The 16,702-nt window shown below is 37.0% G+C and overlaps 1 protein-coding gene across 3 annotated transcripts in view; it reads left to right on the top strand.

Annotated features, from left to right (window-relative positions):
* Positions 1 to 14,955: 14,955 nt before the first annotated feature.
* foxp4 (forkhead box P4) overlaps positions 14,956 to 16,702 on the top strand; it is a 128,025-nt gene continuing 126,278 nt past the window's right edge. For 2 of the 3 annotated variants that reach the window (XM_065241419.2, XM_065241418.2), the window contains exon 1: positions 14,956 to 15,473. The gene's annotated coding sequence lies outside the window, so the exon portion shown is untranslated. The remainder of the gene's footprint in view (positions 15,474 to 16,702) is intronic. The other variant, XM_065241417.2, reaches the window with a different exon arrangement.

The following is a 16,702-nucleotide window of genomic DNA, read 5'->3' as shown; positions in this document are numbered from 1 at the left end:
TCCTCCACGAGAGGAGAAAAGGAAAAAACAGAAGCATCCGTGATGAGGCGTAGGCGGATGGAGACGGTTGCGAGGCCCCCTCTGGACAGCTCGGGCACCCGGCAACCGAACACAAACACATGTTAAAGGGATAGCTCCCCTTTAAAACAAATGTTCTGCCATTATTGACTAACTCTCATGTTGTTCCAAACCCAAATTGTCTGTCTTGTGTAAAATAATTAAAATAACATAGGAAAAGTTTAGTTGAATGTCTGATTTGTTCTCTTCCTTGAAATAAAAGTGAATGGGGATTGAGGTATTCCAGCACCAAAAAGGACAAAACAGCACCATGCAAGTGACTGAAGTGGTCTACGTGACCGCTGTGGTTACATTTACTTTCATCATATCTCGAATATTCATTATAATTAGACATACATTTTATAAATTCAGCGAATTTCAAAGTCATACAGCTTTTGTACTACATGGCTGCGTGCACTCATATACATGAGAGATTTATCATTTTTTGATTAAACTTTTCCTTTAAAAAGAGGCCAGCATTCTCACAAAAAACACATGCTGCAGATCAGTCTCCAGACGCCAGAGAATCTGCACACTATAAAATACTTACACGTAATAAGCTTGATTTTCTTCTTTCTTAGAGTTTTTACCGGTATGCAGGGTGGGTGAAATTACTTTATTTTGATATACAGGACAGGGTTATGATAATATTCCTTTCTTTCAAATATACAGTCGGTCTGTAAATCCCAAAGTTCTTTTATTAATCTGCCTTCTGGCCATGCCCAGGATTTTATTTTTTATTACACTGTATAAAAAAACATATATATCTTATGTTATATCTTATGTTACTTTAACTTAACAAATTAAGTTAAACAATTACAAGTTTTTACTGTATAAGTTATGTCAACTTATCACAAGTCACATCTTAAAATAGTAAGTTGAATTGACTTGCTAAACCAAGTTGTTTTATGCTATAGTGTGTAAGGTTTATCTACAGTATACCATTACCACAAAAGGAAAACAGGTCAAACTGCTTATGGTATAAGTTGCTTATGCACTTACCCCTCAGATGTTTGTTGTACTTTTTAAAATATTGGTTTAGCAAGTAAAACATGTTTGTGTGAAATATTTACCTGTGTGTGTACCTTTTTGCCCCACTAAATACCCATAAGCTGTGTCCGAATGCTGCGACCTCTGAAGGCTGCATTCTAAGGGGCCAATCACACCAAAAGCGTTTATGGCAGTTGCAGGCGCCTATTTTGAATGATATTATATGGACAGGGAGCGTTTGCGCGCTGTTTATGCACGCTGAGCCCTTGCGGTTTTTGCCGCCGGCGCAGCACGCGCCTTTGAAGGAACGCTGAGAGCGGAGAAGCGCCCGACGTCATTCGCGTCTTTCCATTGTCCAATCGAATGAGGGGAGAGGCGGCCTTACGTTGTGGTGAGGGAAGTTTACAGTTGCTTTGAAGAACCGGACTCCACTCGCTCACTCTCTCCTGTGTGTTTATGCACCTCTCACCCTCAAACAAGGTCAGAGCAAGCGCCCTCTTTTTAAAGTTTCTGCTAATATGACAGTTAACAGCAAAAGAGCGCACACGCTTCAATATTTGATTGACAAGACAGCTGACTCGGTCGTTGCCTAGCAATATAAAAAGCCACGTTGCACTGCTCTTTTTTTAAAAAAGCAGTGCGTTGCGCCTTGCGTTTCCAAGCGTTTAAAGCGCGTTTGGTGTGATTAGCCCCTAACGCTGCGTACACACCAAATGTGAAACATTGCGTTCCTCGCTCTAGATTTCTTGTGGGATTTAACTTCGTGTCATGCAAATTTTTCACTTGAGTTGAATATTTTTAACTTGAGTGAAGATGCATTTGAGGTGAATAGCCCGTGTTTTAGTGCGTCTATTCGCGTCTTTGCATTGACTTTGTAGCCTATGCAGTGGCGGCTCGTGACTGCTCATCTGAGGGGCGCTAATTCAAAATAAGTGTTCGGAATGTCATGTGTGTTGTTTGCGTTTTCAAAATATGTGTTTGTTGCGTCATGTAAACGATGTGCATCACGTGTTTTGTCAAAATAAATGCCTGCTGCACATGCGTCAAAACCGTTTATGATAAAAGAGACGCTCACATTCACAAAATACACGCAAGACACTCCCTTAACAGTAAACTCTGATTACGATTATGCGAGTATCTGGGAAACATTAGCGTCTATTTTATCATAAATCCTTTAGACGCATCTGCACCAGGCACTTATTTTGACAAAACACGTGATGCACATAGGATCACTTGCAGAACACATATTTTGAAAAAAGGAACCACACACATGAGGGGCTACATAGATGTTATGACGAACTTCGCATCAAGTGCTCTCAAAAAAGAAGTCACCGGCCGCCACTGAGCCTATCTACTCGCGCAAATTGTTGAATTTGCGTTTTGTGTGTATGCCCTATAACAGTGGTTTTCAATCTTGTCCTAGGGGACCCACAGCTCTGCATATTTTGTATGTCTCCCTTAACTGACACACCCAGTTCTGTTCATGGATCTCTCCCTTAATGAGCTGATGATCTAAATCAGGTGTGTTAGATAAGGGAGACATGCAAAATGTGCAGGGCAGTGGGTCCCCTAGGACAAGATTGAAAACCACTGCCCTATAAGACCGATTAAGCTGAATATGATGGCTGGATATTTTAATATAAACATTTAAAACATTGTTCAAAAAAGTGTGTATTTAGCAGAAAAAAAAGTATTTCTAAGGTTGATTCATTACTTTTGATTAATTTAATTTACATCAACGTGTCATATTTTCTAAAATAAAAAAAATTCTGGTTCCATATTCATTTTAAATATGTCATAAACGTCTCCACTGTGTCCCTCCGCTCTGAGAGGCGCGTACAGCAGCCAGCAGGTGACGCAACTTAAGGATCCTTCGAATGCTAGACTGTCTCTCCCCGGACTTCCTGCAATCTTCAAAGACAGAGTCCTCTCCTTCAAAGGACGCATCCTTCGAACGATCCAGGTTTCGAATTGGGACACAGCTATGTAGTTATCAAAATGTAAAAACTGCTCTTTTTAGTACAGTAGCATATTGTACTAAGTGGAGGTTTTGCCAAAAAGCTTGCGTGTACTTAGAGAGGATTTTGCAGCGTAAGATAATTAAATGTGTTAGATACCAATTAAATGCCATGCAATCCATTGCCATTAAAGTTAATAAAAATAAAATTACTGAACAAAACATTAGAGCCTGATAAAATTTTAATTTATAAGTAAACATGTCAGACACACTTAGAGGGTTTTGCATGTAAATTTCTCATATATACAATAAAAAAAAAATATCAATAAAGTGTACATTAAAATTAATTTTAATATTAATTTATATGTTACATCAAGATTTAAAATAGCCAATATGATTATACTTAAAAATGTAAAGCAATTTGTTTTTGCAGTGTACAGGTGTATGCTGTACACTGTCAACCCCGCCTCCGGTGGATATCTCTATCCAACAAACATGAGTACATGTGTTTACCCACCATGCCTCGGTGTCCAGAGCATGAATTATTCACACCTAGATGTAATGGACCACGATGAGCGGCTCGCAGACCGAAGGGTTGATCGAGATCATGTTTAACACATATAAAGGTGCCGTGTGATGGCTCTTTTAAGTTAGCATTTACATCACTTAATCAATCTATCAGCAAATCAATCAAATCCTTCTTGTCTACGTCCATTTGCTTTCTCCTGTAGGATGCCGGCTGATGGCTTACATGTTGTAGCCTCCATCAATCGGCTTTTCAATCAAATCAAATTGGTTTACATCAGCCTGATTGGCCTACATTAGTCCACACAGATGTAAAGCACCTAGAAGGGCTTTACATCAATCTACCAATCAATCTGCCAGGCTGCCGGGTATACAAACCAATCACGATCCCTTATATCATTGCATACACAAAGACATGCATGCATATACACCCAGAGGACTTCTTTCAGTGTGTCCTGATTTCTTTCTGCATCGAATCCAGTCTCTGAAGGAGACTTTAAAGTGGATTTACATGTATAGATTGTTGAGAGGTAACACCCGTGTGTGTGTGTGTGTGTGCGTGCGTGCGCGCGCACATTCTGGTTTCCATGTTTTTTGGGGACATTCCATAGACGTAATGCATTTTATTCTGTACAAACTGTATATTCTATTCCCCTTACCTGCCCCATTCCCTAACCCCAACCATCACAGGAAACTGTCTGATACCTTAGATTTTCGAGAAACATCATTCTGTTTGATTTATTAGCTTGTTTCCTCATGGGGACATCAAAATGTCCCCACAAGGTCACAAAAATACTGGTATTCCTATCTTTGTGGGGACAATTGGTCCCCCCAACGTGATAATTACCCGGCCGCACGTGCGTGTGTGTGTATGTGTGTGTGTGAGAAGTGGCTTCACTGGAGTGGAGAGACATGAGATATTTAAGTGAAGATGCTTATGTTGGTTTGTCTTGCCTACGGCTGCTTACAGGATTTATGAATGTGAATGAGTGGATTTTTTTGCATTGTGTATTTGGCAGCTGGGTAAGTAAACATGACATGGTGATATTCAATAATTGCCTGATCTCATGCTCCTAAATACACAGAAAATATTGAGATTGCAAATAGCAGAGCATTAGTGTATTTATTCTATGGTAGATATTTGTTGTTTCTTTTAGAATAAATATTGTTTATGTGTACAATGGGGAGTCCACATTCAAAATCTGGGATTCAAAATGTAATCTAAATCTCGAAAAATAGATTGAGAAATAAGAATTATACAAATAAAGAAATGTTTAAGAGAAAATAAATATGAAATATTGAAGATGTGTTTCTGGATCACATCATCAAATGTCAGCACATAATATTGACAATAATCAAATTTACTTCTACTGATTCTTTTTGGAAAATTCTCAACTGGGATAACATGGATGATGTACTGTTCATGTTCAAGCAAGTTCAAGCCCATGTAAGTGCATGTTTTTAATTGAAGCAAAAGCAAGACATGCCAAATATGAATGAAATTCATGTTGAATTTTTGTATTCAACTTTTGACCCAAACAACTATTTTAATGATTTTTTTGTATTTAAAAAATGAACATGGCAAAAAAAGAAACATTTTGGTGGTTTTAAACTTTTGGACCACTTTATATATATTTATAAAAAATATTTTTGTCTAAAGAAATCAATTGCTAAAAGTTTGACATGATAAAATATTTATCTCAGTTATGCTCAAAATCTATTATACAGTAGACTAAAATCTTTTATAATCTATTTCTAATGAAGCGCAGATACATTCCTGTTGGTTTGAAATTTGTATGGCAGATTTCTCATCCCTGATGTCATCGCTCAGATGCAGTAGTTCTCCATCTCATGTTATTACTTTAAAGCATTGCATCTCCAGTATTAGCCAGGGCTGTGGTGTAAGCAAATTGTCCACAATCATGCAACTACTGTATATCCAATGCAGACACACACATGAAAACTAAAATTCATGCACATCATACCCTAAGTCGTGCTTATACGCATTATTTGAAGCATGGATTTGTCTACACATACATGTATTTGTTAATCATATCAATCCTACATTTGCCTAAACAAAACGGTCTAAGAGTTGCTTGATGGAGTTTAAAGCTGTAAAGGTAACCTTACAAATCATGGCGGGCTTTCTGAGAGCGGCTGCCAAGGCGGAATGGTCTGCGCACATATATAACCATCAAAGTCTGCAGGGCTTTCTGGCCCACACTCGGGCTCAGTGGGAATAAAGCTGTCTTCTACTGTGCACTGTGGGGCTGTAAAAAGTTTGGACGGGTAATAAGTGTCTCATTTTTAAATGCATATGCGTCATTTGAAGTGAGGGGGTCGGCCAGATCCTGAGCTTTCATCATGAGCGCTCACTGTAATGATCATGTTGTAAATGAAAAAAGGATAGAGCAGGAGAAACAGTAAGATGGGAAAAATAAAAGCCATGGTGTGTGTGTGTTAAACTCACATTTGGGTGATTCTCGCGAAATTAGACTTATGAGGTCTCGTGAAACATTTTGATTAAAAAAAGTAAATGCAAAATAAGAGTACCAAAATACAAACATGTCTTCATGTACTATTTTGCACATGATTTCAAATGACATCATACAATCCAATTTTGTTGTGTTTTCCACATTTAAGGGGAAAAGTTTCCTTACCGCAACGTGTCCATGACTGGTTTCGGTTCTTTGACATGGAAATATTTATAAATAAAAAATCTAAAAAATAAAAAGCTTCAGTGCATGTTATACAATAAACATTTACAATAAAGTAACATGTGGTGTTTGGTGATCATTGGTTAATGTAGAGACAATAATAAGGAATATAAATGTGTCCAAGACGGATTTTCTCATCCTCCGCAACAATTTTCAATCATTGTTTAAGCCCTCAATGTACCAACATTTTCCAAAAAAAAACCAAACATAGTTGGAAGGGACATAATTGAATGTGACACTCAAGATGGCTACCAGGTTAGCAGTTCTTATTTTTTCTCTCCAGATAAAAGTTGAATTTCATAGTACCTAGAAAACTTTTTAGTTCTCATTACCGAAACATGAGTTTGTAAATGCATATATTTAATGTAATATCATGTTGCGATAATGATAATTTTTGATAATTTTTTTATAATTCTATAGGAAATATTTTTAAAATCCTCTCAAAATAATGGTTATAGTAAGTTCAGACCTTAATCTTATATGTGCAAAAAGAGAATCACCCATTTCCTCTCCCTAATCCAAATTAAGTTGTAATGTAATGCCAAATAATGTCTACACACAAGCTCCGTGTGCTCTCAGGCATTGTGTGTGTTGGTTGTTGGTTTGTGTGTCTGTGTGTTGCATTTTAGCAGATAATACAAAGATGTATTTTTGTCTGTGACCTGCACTTTCCTAAAGTTTTGATGTCTAATGACCTATAAAAGAAAGTGATTTTGAAAATAAATAGCTGAGCTAATACATAAAATAAGCTTGTTAGCATGTTACTGTAGTTTTTTACTTTTTTCATAATTTTAACATTTAAAACCTTGATACAATTTATTTATATTAGATATTTGTGGCATTTGTTGTTAATTGGTTGTTTGGGGTGCGCTGTAAATACTGTATAGCCTTAATAAAAAACTTAACGTCAAATGGAAATAAAGATTTACTTAGAAAACTTAATTCAAAAGTGACTTCATCTGCTCATTTCTAAATTCCACCACATGCTACTGATCTCAGTGTAAATATGGCACTAAATCATTTCCACCACACCACTGATCTTCACCAGAGGTCATGGCAAAATATCCAGTCTTCAAGGACATTTTCCCTCCTTCATACTCAGAAAAAATATGTCTTACTTTATCTAATTCCCTGCACGCAAGACATTTCCCCATCCTTTCATTATGTAATTTGTTCTCTCATATTCTCTTATGTTTGATTCTGACAAATATGCGGATTATCTGAATATGGGATTTTTAAATGTACGGCTAATGTTAACTTTCATGTATTTCCTCTAATCTGCTGAATATTCATTACGGGTCTCAAGGACAAGCTAAATTGTAGAGGTCATGAAATCTGTGTGGAGTGAAAGAAAATAGAGAAAAAGGGGAAGAAAATTAAAACCAGGATTCACTTTTGAATTACAAAAAAAAACTGGTCACCAGTTGTTGTTTTTTTTAATACTTTTAGGGCAAAACTTTCTTGGTATAATAAAGACAGTTTTGTGGTTATCATTTAAATGGACTGATAGGTGTAATAAACACATTTGTGACCCTGCATGCCTGTGAAAACACAGCTTAAAGGATAATTCCGGTATTTAACACTTTGAGTCTCATTTCTGGTTTGTTTTGAATGAACTACAGTGATGGACACTGAAATTTTGGGTCTTGTCTTGACTTTTTGACTCGTTTAGAAGCGTCTCTTGACTGCTTCAGAATGGAAGTCAATGACCATGCACAAACATGTCATTAAAACAACACTTAACGTTCATTTTCAGAACTGTACTACTCACCAAGTGGTTCATGGTGTTCGTTGATGATTAAAAACAAATATATTGGCGCAATGTAAGATTTCAATCTGTGTTATTTGCTATAGTGGAACTATTTTTTCAGATACCTCACAACCGCGTATATACTTCCGCTCTATATTTGAGTCTGAAGCGTTAGCACACTCCCGACCACTTGATGGCGACAACCACTTTGCCGTACAAGGACCCTGAACGGAACTCTGTGTCTAGCGTATAGACAGTCACAATCGAGCTCAACTTCAAACCTAAGGCTGGTCACTGAGCCATCAAATATGGAAAAAATTTCTTCTGAGAGAAACCGAGCAAAAAAACTACAACCACATGTAAACAGACCCCTTTTCCGTTTCCCGGCGGCGGAGTGATATATCAGCGAGCAATGAGTCTTCCAAGAGAAGTCAATGGAATTTTACAAAATGCCAAATAAAACACGACAGAAACTGTATTTCGCTACACAACTTGTTTTTAATCATCAACGAACACCACGAACAACTCGGTGAGTAGTACAGTTTTGAAAATGAACGTTAACTCTTCAGCTATTCTAAAAAGTTACAATAGTTACAAAAAAATGATATTCTACTAATGTTAATATTATACCAATTACTACTACTATTACTGTTACCAACACTATCTCACGAGAATTCGTACATATTTTACAAGTTGGCTAATTCGTATCAATTCCTATGACCACATTCGTAAGTTTTGGTATGATTTGCCTTGACCCCTGTGACGTTGGGGTTAGGGGCAGGATTAGGGGTTCGTATAAATTGATACACATATTGTGCTGTATTATTAATACAGCTGTTTTAATGCCACAATTAGTTCGTGCTACTGTTTATAATGCGTTTCTCAAGTTTAACATTAATAAAAACAGTACTAAAAAAATATTGTTATTATGGCTTATTAACAACTTGGTCAAAGTTATAAACAGATTTCCTCTGAATTAAAAACATGTCAACTGGTGCACTTTAATTCTTTTCAAGCTAAAAAGATAAAAAACGCAAGATATCTTTTCCTCCTGTGAAAAATGATAAAATAAAGAATATGTCAACACTATCTATTGGTACAAACCAACAATAAATGCTCCCCTTGTGGTCTCTCATATCAGATCCAGATGTCTCTTTCACAGTGGCACAGGCAGACAGAACTCTGATATATTTTATATTAAAGCAGAATCCAGCATTGAGAGTGGAAATGCCACGGCCTGTGCCGTCTGACAGAGGCGTGAATCTGAGCGGACTGACAGCGTGCCTGTCCTAACCCAGCATCCTGCATGCCAGGCTGCGTGTATGACAGCTCTCCCAATGCACTGAAAAGTCAAGGCTGATTCCTATGGGATCTCTCAGCAAACAAAGGACAATGCTGGTGGATTTCCTCTGGGAACTGCAAGTTTGGCCGGAAGATTTGGTTTTTACTGCGGATTGATAATGTCAGTGGATTGAGATATGGAGTGTCATTTTAGTGAATGTGAGATCAAAAAGACAGGGGAGGGGGGGGGGTTAAAAAAAAGAAGACAGTGTGTCATTTGTTTGCTTTGATACAAGATCGCACCCGAGGAAGAGAGCGGGGTTTGTGAGTGTGTGTGTGTGTGCGTGTGTAGAGACACACTGCCTCAACAAGAGACCTTTTGCCGCCTCCTTTTGTACAATAGGCAGCTCTCCTCATGTTCCAGCACTGGCCCCACCTCTGAGCCCGCTCGCTGAATGAAAACTTACCAAACTCCTCTCCCCCTCCCACATCTCCACACTATCCTCCAGGGGAGGCAGGTGACACTTCAGCCCGCTCAGAGAGCTTCTGTGGCTGGGCTACAGCTGGGCTGTTGGTCAGCTCCTCACAAGTGGCCCGAGGCTAGATTTGAACCCTTTTCTCTGTCTTTAAAAGGCGGCACTTTTAAACAGCTCATTAAACGCCAGCCTCATCTTGAACGTTTTTTTTCCCTCCTTTCCGACTGATCTGCGTGTTTTTTCTCATTTTTTTGGACAGCCTTATTCAGGACGGAGTTCCTAGCATGACACGGGCTGTTAGGATCGGTTACCGCTCCCTGAAGACAGCCCGGCCATGTGGTTTACGTGAGGATGGATGCTGTGCTGACAAAAAGACGAGTGTGAGGAAAAAGACTCGAGAGAGAAAGAAAGACAGAACATGGTGGCTGAGGAGTAAACAATACCGCGCTGCGTTATTTAACACCATGTAACCGAAGCCAGCTGGGCCTGTAAACACGTTTATGACGATTTAATGAAAACATGCTGTTGTGTATCTGATCTTCCTCACCAATCAAACTGCATAATTTGTGTACACAGCCACTGTCTTGTGGCATAAACAGTGGCTTGCAGCTGTCATAATTTTATCTTTTATACTGAGGTACTTGTTTCAGATGAAATACTGAGCTAAATAGCTCTATTGACTTCTCTCATTTTCCCAAGGGTATACTGTTTTATACGAATTTATTTTGCACCTTAGGGTTTGTTTGTAAACACTAACAGTAATAATTTTTATTTTACTGGGTTTATTTACTCCCATGTGCAGCATTTTTAGATTATTACCACACAAACAGTTTCACATAAATGCACGCAATGGTATTTCTCTCAGACACACACTGGTCTACAGTACATCCTCAGGCAACAGCTTGTGTCATCTGTAACTGAGTTGGCTTGTGCGTGTGGTGGAGAGAGATGTTGTCAGCACTGAGTCTCTAACACTGGTTAGATTATTTCAGTGCCTGGGACGTTAACTTCTGTCCAAGTTCACTTATTGTAGGTAATGACATAAAACCTGAATATTAAGACTAACTTCACACTCAATTTAAATTTTCTTTGAAATATGAAGGCATGTTCAGGCAACAACAATAACTGAGATAAATAAGTAAAGTTTTTCAAATCCTTCTAATTTAAGAGAAAAGTAAAGTTCACAATATAACCACAATTATAAAATGATTAGTTACAGTCTTTAATTCTGATTGGTCAATAGCTGTGGTTTATTTATGATAATGCACCCAACAATTCTGTGTATCACTGCTCAGCACATGCACTGTAAAGATGTGTTGCTGCCTTACATTTTTTAGTTGAATCAACTCAGATTTACAAGTCATTTTAACTTACTATTATTGATCTTGACTAGAGATGAGTTGTTATAACTTATAAAATATATTTGGTCAGGGGCTATTTTTTCCATAACTTTAAATTATTTCACTTTATGAAAGTTGCGTTGATAAATTTTTTATGCATATTGTGAACTTTTATGAAACAAAAAGTAATCAAGGCTAGTACTGTATTTTGAAAATGTCCCTGCTGAAGGATTTGCATTGAATTAGCTTCATGTTGTGTTTTATTTCACAATACAGTAGAGCAGGGTATCGATTCAGATGTTCCAGATCGATTCGATTCTCGGTAAAATTTTCGATTCCAGTTTTCAGGTCGGTTTTTATACTCGATTCTCAATTCAACTCAATGAATATAGATTTAATACTAATACTATATTAATACAAAAGAACAGTGAATAGCAGTTTACAAGTGGGTAATTAATGAAAATAAATTAAAAGCCACAACACCATCGTCGTCATCTTGCTTGCGAAATCTAAAATGCTTCCATACCTGTGACTTTGCACTTGAAACCAGCAATTTTAAGCACTAAATGAATGAATGACAGGCTTGCCTCTCGCTCCTTGTTAACATCGCGCAAAGCAAAAAAGAAGGTGACATCTAGTGAAGAAGACTAGTAATTAGATTAACGTTAACCTTACGTTCAATGTTTGCGGAAATAAATATGAAAGAAAAAAATAGATTCTGCTCTTTGAGAATCGATTTTGAACCGGCCTCCTAAAAAAAAAAAAAAAAAACGATTAATCGAAAAATCTATTTTTTTGCCCAGCCCTACAATACAGCACAGTCTCGAGTACCTTATTGCTCATCTATAGTGATAAAGATGCACAGGATATGGTTGGCACCAATTTCAGAGCTAATTTTTTTTCAGCTAAAAAAACATTGAAATCCAATCAAATTTAAAGGGCTCACACATTTTAAATGTAAATGTATAAGCTTAATTAACATAACTAACATTTGTTGGTGTGGGCACTAATAGAGTTATCGGTAGGCCTAGTTAGCATTCTTGGTGTCGATGGCACTTAACTAAGCTCAAGTCCGAGTTTTCTGGTGTGACTAAACTTTTTTGTTTTTACCTCAGTCATCCTCTCTCTGAATGCTGACATATTTCTCTTTAATTATGTTGGAAAAAATGTTGTAGAACAGCCAATTCGTGTACCCAATTATGTTTAATTTAATTACCTGTCGACTTTGATAATTATTACCCCTGATTAACCACAAAGTCTGCTCTTAAATGTTAATCGAAAGTGCAGGATGAAAGTGCTGAGGAGTTTTCTCGTCCATTCATAAGAGAATGTTATTAGATTACAATGACTAAGATTCTCACCTTTGTCTTAGACCGCAATCTGTCTGAAGAGCTGTAGAGCTCTCGTTCATTTATAAGTGTCCGTGTCCTTGCTTTGGTCCAGCAGTGCCTTCGTAGACTATAAAGGTTTTATTTCTATGTTTGGTAGTCTTGTCCCTAAGGATGTTAGGCTTGCACAAACAAGTAAACAAAAAATCATACAGATCAGCACAATTTTTTTCATTGCCTGACGGGAGTGTGAGACAGAGAGTTTCAGAAAGAAACTGAAAATAACAAACAGATGAATAAGCAAACAAACAATAAATAGAAGGGTTGTTTTCAGGTCCCTGGGTTCTTGCAATAACCATCCGAAGAGGACAAAGAAAATGGGACTCAAGAAAAAGTCCATTGTACACAAAAGGTATTTGTTCTTAACACCTGGTGGGCGTTTCTCTTCTTATCTGTGTTTGTTTGGTAGAAATTAGCAATGATGAAAACCAGTTTTTGAATGTTTGCTTATGCAGGTGTGTAACTGTGAAACATGTCAAAATTGAATTGCAATGTTGTGCTTTAAATTAAATAATGTCTAACTGGTTTGTGTGAGAAGAGAAACAATGGAAGTCTATGAGATGTCCTTAAATGTGTGTGTGGCAGACGTGATACTTTTGGACTAGATCCGCAGCTTTGATGTCAGCTTTAGGACTAATGTGGTAACAATCATTCAAATCTTAAGTTTAGTGATTATTCTCCCTCCTTATGGTCATATGATGTCATGTCATAACAAGACTTATCAAAATGGCTTACTGAAACTGAACAGAAGTAAACCTTAAAGAGCTCAGTTTTCCTCTTAAAAATTTTGAAAACTTCAAACAGGCCGCTATGTTTAGAAGTTAAGATTTGTTACAGATCCCGGTGCATTTACACCTCCAATAAAATATAATGTTACTGATATTGTTCAAGTCTGCATATCAAAACACACAAGACAAGTTTTCATTTGCAATTGATCACTACTGGATTAGTAATTGCAGTCATCTGTAATCTTGTTTGCACTTATGTGTCCATGTGTGAGGTGAACTGCACTGTATGCAGGCTAGTTAGGTAAGAAAGTCAGCCAATCTGTGGGTTCTTTCTGTAATCCGTTCATAGGTGCCTCATTAGTCAGTGATGGCAAAACCGCGAGAGCGTTTAATCTTAACCCCGTGACAGTGAACGGACCGAATCTCCTTCTGTCCAGGTCATGGCATCTGTTTGGACTTCAGTCTCTGTCATGCTTGACCATGTGTGTGGGGCAAAACAAGTTTGGAAATGTGTGTTTGTGTGTGTCTGAACCTGTCAGTCTGGAGGACATTCAAAACACACACACACTCAAAAACCTCAAGTTCGTCCCTCAAAACATTCAGAGCTATCACAGTAATAAATGAAGTGTTAAAATATAATGAATACTTTTTTAGTAAATCTTAAGCAATATCTACTGTATAAGAGGTGATTTTGGTGCTGCTGAGTCTATATGGCAAGACATACTGTAGTATTGCAGTCAGCACTGTTTTATGAGCCTGCTGCCAGCATGACTACTTCTTGGCATATTGATTTTTCTAATGAATATGTCTTGACTAATGGGGGTCATATCCTATTGTCCAACGGAGAATGATTGCCCTTTTCTGATGGTTCAAGTTTAATTTTTGCTGAGAGAAAGTTTCCACAGGCCATATTTGATAGAGAGAAAGTTTCCACAGACCATATTTGATCATTTCTGATAAGGTGACAGACTTATACAGAATCACATTGACTAGTTTAAATTTAGGTGTTATTCAAAACTCTGTATTTTAATAGCTGTTTCACGGTGTAGATAGTAATAATAATAATATTATATTAACAATAAATAAATAAAAATAACTATTATAGGCATAACTTTAATGGAGAACAAAACAAAATTATGATTTAAGCCAAAATGAATAAAATTGTCATTGAAGCCCATTCTGTCCTCATGATTATTAATATTTATAATAATAATAATAAATATTGATGTTGTTGATGGTGTTTTATTATTATTTTATTATTATTATTATTATGCACGTTATCAGTGTGATCCTGGGATTAAAACCCATGACCTTTATTTATTTTCTGGCATGTTGCTCTAAGTGAACTACAGGAACATTTATTATTTTTTGTTAGTAATGTTGTTGTTACTGTTAATTATTAGACTATTATTATTATAATAGTAATTTTTTGTATTATTATTATTGTTGTAGTAACTAGCCTTGTAAACAGCATATCTATAAGTTTTACATTTGTTTCGCCGAGATGATGACAAACAGACTTGTTATTTCCTGCAAAATAGATATGGAGTAGGTAACGGTTCCCATGGTGTGTCTGTCCTTTGACTAACATCTGTTGCTCGTCGGCTGCCTGCCACAATGGCCAAACTAAAGCCGCGAAGCGCGAGGAGGTGAGGAGATCAGTGCTCGAAGCGCGCGTGGTTTGTTATTGCGCTTACAACACGCGGCGGCGCAGAGGATGTGCGCGCGCACCTGTTTTAGACGCATTACGGTAGACTAAATTGTCCCCTAACGCATCGCCAACACAAGACACAAGCTGAGTAATTCAACACTGATTTCTCCGCGAATGAGCGAGGAACAGACGAGATGCCAAAAACTCCAGCAAGAAGCATTGTTTGGACTTTAGGAAAACTCGCGTTGTGAATAACCGAGAAAAGGAGACGATTTCAGGCGGCGTGCTTTTTCTTCATGAACTTTCACGAGCGCTGTGACCATGCAGCCTTTGAGCTAGTGCACGATTATTGTTTCCACTTATCACCCAACTGAGTGATCAGTTTGAGAGAGGAAGCCAATAAAAAAGGAAAAGGAAGACTAATAAAGACAGTTGCCGCTGAAAGTAATGGTCCGAAGATATCACTCATAGAGCAGGATTTTTTTTTTCGCTTTTGCGTTGCTCTTCTCAAGGTTTTTGGGATCGCTGGGACATTTCACCAAAGCTGGAAGCGAGAGATCCACATGGTCCAGCCCGTAGAGTGAAAGTTGAGTTCTCCACAATATCCGAGCAGGTTGATATGCACTTCTTTCCTTTTCCCCTTTTCACTTTCTATTCTTGTGTGATTGTGTTTTTGTGTGTGATAAAGGTTTGATCCGTGAATGCATGTGTTATTATACACACTTCTCAAAATCACCAAAAAGAAATATATTAGTGAAATACATTGATTCAAAAAACAAAAGACCTTAGTTTGGCTGTAAGTTAGACACTGAAACTTTTGTGTTGCTTTGTACACGTTTTATCCGAAGATGGACTTTTTAATCTCTAAAGAAAAGTTATCTGTACATGATACAATTTATTGGCAATCTTACAATTTATCAACAAATACACATAACGGAAAACCGAAGAGGTGTTAATATTGGACCTCATGAGAAGAGTTTAGTAAACATGTGCCACTAAATGAGTATATGCGTAAAGAAACCAGCGGCCCTTATTGTGTCAGATCCATCAATTCAACCAACTCTATACAGGAGTTCAGAAGATTCACATGCAAAAATCTCAATTGCTTTTAACTCTGATCAAAACTGAGAAAATTGTTTTGGACAGATCAGTTACTGTCGTTCATTCTCCGTAATCAGATACATTTTAATAACCGCATGTTAGTGTATTTAATTTCATTTGAAAATACGATTAAGCCGTCTACCTTAAAAAAAATATTAAGAGAAAATATATTTTCTGGCTTTGGAAAAAACGACCCTTGTGACCCGTCATTTATGTAAACAATAAAAGAAATAAACAACATCTTGTAATGTGAACTTTTATCGGTTTGTGTATGCAGATTGTTTTATTCACACTTATTTTCCCTCATTTTCTACGTTTAAGGCCTCAAACAAATAAGCGTGTGTGTTTTTACGTCAAGTTGCACATAACTTAATTTTATGCGTTTTGTTAAATAAAATGTTAATTTAAAATTAACATCAAAATAAGCAGAAGGTGGAAAGAAAAAGTAAACAGTAAACTGTGGAGGAGTCTGCTTATGGTTGTTTTGAACAAGTTGTACCAGTGTATCAATCATACAGTTAAATGGTAATATATATACTTTATATCTATAATTAATATGTACCTATATATCTATAATTAAAGGCTATCAATTAACGCGAAGTTTATTATTTGTGGAGTTTTACAAATGTATCACGTTTTAAACACAGACAAAATAAGTTGTTTTATCATTTTGATGTCATAAGGAAAATATTGTACTTGTTTTTTTTTTGTGCCACCGTGTTTACAACAATTATTCTGACA

This window comes from Paramisgurnus dabryanus, chromosome 14 (assembly GCF_030506205.2).
Source record: "Paramisgurnus dabryanus chromosome 14, PD_genome_1.1, whole genome shotgun sequence".
Taxonomy (NCBI): Eukaryota; Metazoa; Chordata; class Actinopteri; order Cypriniformes; family Cobitidae; genus Paramisgurnus; species Paramisgurnus dabryanus.
This window is presented reverse-complemented; position numbering and strand designations above follow the sequence as displayed.